The sequence below is a fragment of the Diabrotica undecimpunctata genome, chromosome 9 (assembly GCF_040954645.1).
Source record: "Diabrotica undecimpunctata isolate CICGRU chromosome 9, icDiaUnde3, whole genome shotgun sequence".
Classification (NCBI taxonomy): domain Eukaryota; kingdom Metazoa; phylum Arthropoda; class Insecta; order Coleoptera; family Chrysomelidae; genus Diabrotica; species Diabrotica undecimpunctata.
Window position 1 is genome coordinate 127,077,396 of NC_092811.1, and position 6,510 is coordinate 127,083,905.

Here is a 6,510-nt window from a genome sequence, read left to right on the forward strand (position 1 = left end):
GTCCGAAACGTATTCTAATAATGGAGGTTATGTGCCTCCTGGAAGCTCTAAAAGACTTGTACCAAGGAAATTTGGGAATATCTGGCTGAATTATCGAGTATCTATTTTGGTTCACAAAAGAGTATTCCTTCCACTGGTAGCTCCACTCTCGAAGCAATGTTAACTTGCAAGAAACAATACTGTCAGAAAGCGTTACTTTATGTAGAATACCAGTATCGGTTAAAATGCTTTCTTTGGCTAATAAGTCGACATATTCATTATGTTCAAATCCTGCATGTGCTTTAATCCAGAGAAAATGTACATTGATTCCTTTAGTTAAAAGAGTTTGAATAATATGTTTAATTCTATAAATGTATGGGCAGTCTCGTAAGTTAGGTGGTCCATATTTACCAATTATTACCAATAATTGACTTATTAGAATTTTTAAAATCCAAGGTGAAGATAAAAATATGTTTGTGTATTGATATAAAAGTGGAAATTGCTTCCAGTTAAGTAGGTTCATTGCATGATAACTTCTGCGGGAATATGAGAGATTGAACTTTGAAGGGTCGTTAGCCATGGATATGTCTTAAATGTTATTCATTGGAATTCTTTTATTTAGAGTTATGCTAGAAGTGTAATTAAGGGTTAATAGCTATGTTTTGTATAAAACTTAAAAGGTCGCTGGTAAATGATAAAATAATAATGGCGAAAAAATGCAATATTTTGATTGTAAATATATTAGCAAAAAATAGCAAATACAACTATGAATAAATTACGAAAGTAACTGGTCTTGACTCATGCTGTTGTCTATACAAAAGAATATAGACTTACTTTTTGGTATATAGATGTATTCGTAGCCCATATGTAGTGTTGACCGTCGCGGTGACATCCGAGGCACAGAAGGAAGGGGACGCCCGTGCTTACTGTTCGCTGTTTCAGTGATGAAAATGGAAGTGGGAAGTGTCGTCTCGAGACTTAAGATGGTCAGAAAGAACCCTTTAACCGTTACGTGGTGGTCCGTATACCAAGAGGGTATGAGTATACCAATAAATCACTCCATTGTATTGCGATTTTGAATGGCGATAATTTAAGTTAATTGTCACGGTAATACGATACTTTACTCTTGTAATCAATAATTGTACTCTTGTGTGTATTAGCGACACAAAAATAGCAAAAGAAGTCAAATTCTCCGTACTTAAAACATAATAAATGAGATAGCCAGTTTAACAATTCTATTTTACGAAATAACAGGAAACAATATATTTTAACAAAGTCGTTAGAATACAACATTGAATTAGATCACATTATAGTACAGCAAAAGAAAAATATTAAATGTAAAACATGAAAATAAATACCACATACTTTCCCAATCAAGCTGATTACGAGTCTCTAGCGTGGGTTCACCTATTTTATCTTGTATGGTATTTATCGAAGTTGTTCTGTATGCTTCAAGTATAATCCTTAGGGAGGTGTTATGTAACGTATCCAAAGGTTTTAACGTTGTTGTGCTGGCAGATGCATATGCAACAAATCCGTAATCAATTTTGAAACGAATTAAGGATCTGTATAACATGAGTTACTGTGATCTTAGCCGAAAACTCTGAAGATCTTCAGAGACTGGTGACCAGAATAGCAGAGTATGAAAAAGAGTCTAGCAATGAATATCAAGAAGACGAAATTTATGAGAATATCGAATCTTCTAATAAACGAAACCAACGTCGAACAAGTGGACAAATATGCATACCTGGGAACAATGATTAACTCCACAAATGATTACAATCAGGAGATAAAAATAAGAATAGAAAAGGCTCGAGCAAATTTCAACAAAATGAGAAGAGTTCTATGTACCAGGGATTTAAAACAGAAACTAAGAGTTAGGTTGGCGAGGTACTATGTTTTTTCGACTTTATTTTATGGAATGGAATCTTGGACCTTGAATGCGACATCAATGAAAAAACTGGAATCATTTGAGCTGTGGGTGTACAGAAGAATTCTGAAAATATCATGGACAGAATACGTCACAAACAAAGAGGTTCTGGGAAGGATGAACAAAGAAATGGAAATTTTAAGTACAATAAAAACAAGAAAATTAGAATATCTCGGACATATTACACGTGGAGAGAAATACACCTTGCTCCAACTGATTATGCAGGGAAAGATCCAAGGAAAGAGAAGCATAGGCAGGCGTAGAATGTCATGGTTGCGCAACCTGAGAGATTGGTACGGGTGTACATCAAATGAACTTTTCAGAGCAGCCGTCTCAAAAGTCTGAATAGCTATGATGATTGCCGACCTCCGTCGCGGAGATGGCACTTGAAGAAGAATAACATGAGTAGTGGTTTACCATCCGCACCCCAAATGTTGTGTGTTATAAGGTACTTTAACAAGTTAAGACCATTTCGACGTGAAAGAACTAAATGTTGGATGTGACTTTTCTAATTTAACTGTTAATCAAATATCACTCCTAGACATTTTATTTTGTTTGTATAGAAAAGATTTTGGTTTTCAAGCATTAGATTCGGTTTGTCCTCGATATATCTTTTTGAAAATATTTTACATTTTGTTTTATTAGAGCAAAACTTGAAACCATCATCATCATTGGCTTTTACAACTCTTCGTGAGTTTTTGCCGCGTTTACTATTGCCTTCCATTGATTCCGATCCTGTGCTATTATTTCCCATGGCCTTACTTCCATCTTCTCCAGGTCGTCCATGACTGCGTCTTTCTCCTTTTTCTAGGCCTTCCTGTCGATCTTCTACCATCTGGTCTTTCCCAAAACACATTGCTAATCAGTCTGTCGTCATCACTCCGTACCACGTGGCCTGCCCATCTTAATCTATTGGCTTTTATATATCTTACGATGTTTCCTTTCCCGAAGAGAGTCTCTATTTCATTGTTGTATCTACTCCTCCATTCATTTGTTACGCTGTCCCTGCAAGGACCATATATAACTCGCAGGATTTTGCGTTCCCATACTAATAGCTTATTGATTTCTTTCTTTCTCAATGTCCATGTTTCACTTCCATATGTCACTGCTGGTCGTATTATATTATGGTTTTGTACATTTGGATTTTGGCACGCCTTGAGAGAAGCTTTGACCTCATTAGATGTTGAATGGCAAAGAATGATTTATTCCTCGCCAGTATTCGTATTTCAACCTCCCGTTCTCCTGTGTTTTCACTGGTAATTGTTGCTCCTAGGTATTTGAATTCTTTGACCACCTCAAAATTATGATCGTTTATGGTAATGTTTTGTCTTATTCGCTGTCGTTCCTTTTTTGATACGACCATGTATTTAGTTTTTTCTTCGTTTATTTTCAGGCCTACGCTTGGTGTTGCTTCTTCAAAGTTCGATACTATATTCTTAACTTCCAGTGTTGTCTGTGCTACTGCATCTACATCATCTGCAAATGCGAGAATAATCTTTGCTCCTCTGGCAGTTATGTCTGGTTTGACTCTGGTATAGATTTTTCGCATTGCATATTCCAATGCTAGGTTAAATAGTAATGGGAACAGCGGGTCTCCCTGTCTGAGTCCGGTGCTTATGCCGAAAGCCTTTGAAGTTTTGCTTCCTATTCTAATTTGTGTAAAGGAATTGTTGACACACATTCGCGCAATCATGGCCAGCTTCTTTGGTACACCTAACTCCATCATTGCACTCCACAGTTTTAAGCGATCTATGGAATCATATGCTTGTTTGAAATCTATGAAGATCTGGTGTACTTCTTTATTATATTCCCAATACTTTTCTAGCATTCGTCTGATAGTAAATATTTGGTCGATTGTTGATCTTCCAGGCCTAAAGCCGCATTGGTAATCGCCAATAATTTCCTCTGTATATGGCAGTAATCGTTTTAGTACAACTGAAGCTAATATCTTATATGTAGTACCGAATAAACCGAAAAAAACCTGAAACCAGTACTTAGGAATCATTTTACTAATATATTTAATTGTGCTTGTAATATTGACGCCATACGATTAACGTTCTTGACTTGGATGTCATCAGCATATAGTCTTGCTTAAACAGATTTTTATTATATCGTTTATTGCTAATAAAAATAGAGTAGGACTGATAATCGATCCTTGCGGGGTTTAGTTTTGTTGCTTTCTAAGATAAGATTATAGCACCATTCGCTCGGACTTGAAATGCTCTTTGAGTTAAAAAATTGTTTGTGTAGACCAAAATATTTCCTTGATATTCCATTTTTTTAGAATATTTAATATACGGTGTTTCCAAAATGTATCAAATGCTTTAGTTATGTCAAAGTAAATTGTCATTTATATTTTTAAATTTTCTAGATCTATAATAATGTTGGTTGTAAATCTACCTGGTCTAAAGCCAGCTTATTCGATGGTAAGTTGATCATTATGTTCTATACCTACTTTCATTAAGCGATGCAGGGCGTATAAACAAAGATAAATTTAACAGATGATTGTTAAAGATGTTCCAAATGAGTCTAACTCGTTCCGATAAGTAACAGTATAATTATGACACTTTATTAATTTTTTTATTTTCTCAACTATTAGTGTTTATTGCATAGTATATAAATTATTTTTATCACTGAATACATAGTAAGTAAAAAAATAATCCGATTCATAAAATTAATGAATATTTTATGCATACATGCAGTAACAGTTCTTCAAGAATATTTAAAAACTAACCGAAATGTCCATCTTTATTTCGTTACTGCCGACGTCGTCGGAACTCATACAGGTTCGGACACGATTTAAGTAGGTATTATATTTCGGTATTGAAATTTTGTAATTTGAATCGATTTGTGAGTATATTTTTAGTCATCTTGATGGTTAAAGGACAATAAATTATATTTATGCTGTTAATGTTGAATTAGCAATTATTTGTTGTGCGATTTAAAACTATTTAAGTATATATTTTTATTTGTATAACGACCCTATCTATACGTGATTGTTATTACTGTAACAATAACCACGTACTTCAATAACTGATATTGAAACCAAAAATGTCATCCACTGATTCTGCTGATGAATTGGTTGAAAATACATGGAGTCCTCCTCGAAAACGAAGTAAAAGAAGCCCTCTTAGCGTTGAAGTTAAAGAAATCATTTTAAATGTTTTTAAATGTGAAAGACAAGAAAATCCCGGGTTGGTGGTTGAAGATATTGTGAAAAAAGTAGCTAATAAAGTTGGAGTTTGTGATAGAAGTGTGTTTACGGTGATAAAGGAATACAAAACGAATCATCAATTCGCTGGACCAAAAGTATGTCTGACCCGGAAAAAGAAGTTTGACAAAATTGATGATTTTGACACAAATGCCATTAGAAGACTGGTTCATATTTTTTTTATGAGCAACGAAATACCCACCGTTGATAAGGTTTTAAAGAAGGTGAACTATGACCTTGATTTGCCAAATTTTTCGAAAACCACATTTTACCGAATATTGAAAAACTTAATATTCAATACAAACGTAGGGGAAGAAATGCTCTTTTACTAGATAGAGACGACATTGTGATCTAGCGAAGAGAATATCTTCAAAAGATAAGAGCTTATAGACTTTACGTTTTGTTCTGATGACATATTTATAGTACCTACATATGCATTCCCCAAAATTTTCAGATTTAGATAATTTAACAGTGACGAGTCACGACATATTAATAATTATATAATTATATATATATTATATTATTTCAACATAATTGAGTAATGAGTATTTTTTTTGTTATTATTATTATGAAACTTTTTAGAATTGTACAAACAACTAAGTATAGTAAAAATTAAAAATAAAACTTATATTTTTTGCAGGCACTCTGTATATAAAATTGTTGGCAAAAAAAATAAATTCTTGGGTTTTTCGCCCTGTATAAATGGTTCCTATTATCGGATATCAACTAAAACAATCAGGTTCTTTGTCGAGCACTTTTGCAAAATTAAAATATAAATTTCGAATTTAATAAAATAATATATATTCTGACTAAACAAAAAGATAATCCCAAATGCGGCCCTGTTGCAGGCCTACACGTGGTAATGTTTACATCTTCCTGCATCGGTTAATGAATTTTACTATAGGTTCCACATTAATCTTTTGTTGACTATTTTTTCCATAAGTTTACATGAAGAACATGTTAATGATATAGGACGATATGGTTCTGGTTGTAATTTATCTTTATTTGGTTTATTATTAGGAATAAAAATGGCATTTTTTCAGATTTTTGGAAATGATTTTTGTGACCTTGGCCGTCTGGGCTTGGTAAAGTATCTTTCATGTTATTAAGTGCTTGTTGAAACTCCCTATAACTAAGAGGTGTGTTAATAGGGTTTAATTCGTCGGAAATTGTAATAGGTACTGCCTCCTCCTGTTGATTGTAAGTTAAGAACTCGTTACTGTTATTTTGGCTGGACGAGAATTTTTGATATATCTATTTACTATATCCTGTAAATCAGTTAGTAACTAGTCCCTTCTTTTTCTAGACTTACGATTTGTTAGTAAGATTTGTGTCGCTGTTAGATATGTATTTCTGCCAGGATTCTTGTTTGCTTTTTTTATGATTCTCC

At 33.6% G+C, this 6,510-nt stretch overlaps 1 protein-coding gene across 2 annotated transcripts in view; it reads left to right on the forward strand.

The window, feature by feature from the left end:
* Window positions 1-6,510, forward strand: part of LOC140451432 (somatostatin receptor type 2-like) — a 1,059,667-nt gene that overhangs the window by 360,291 nt on the left and 692,866 nt on the right. The window lies entirely within an intron of this gene.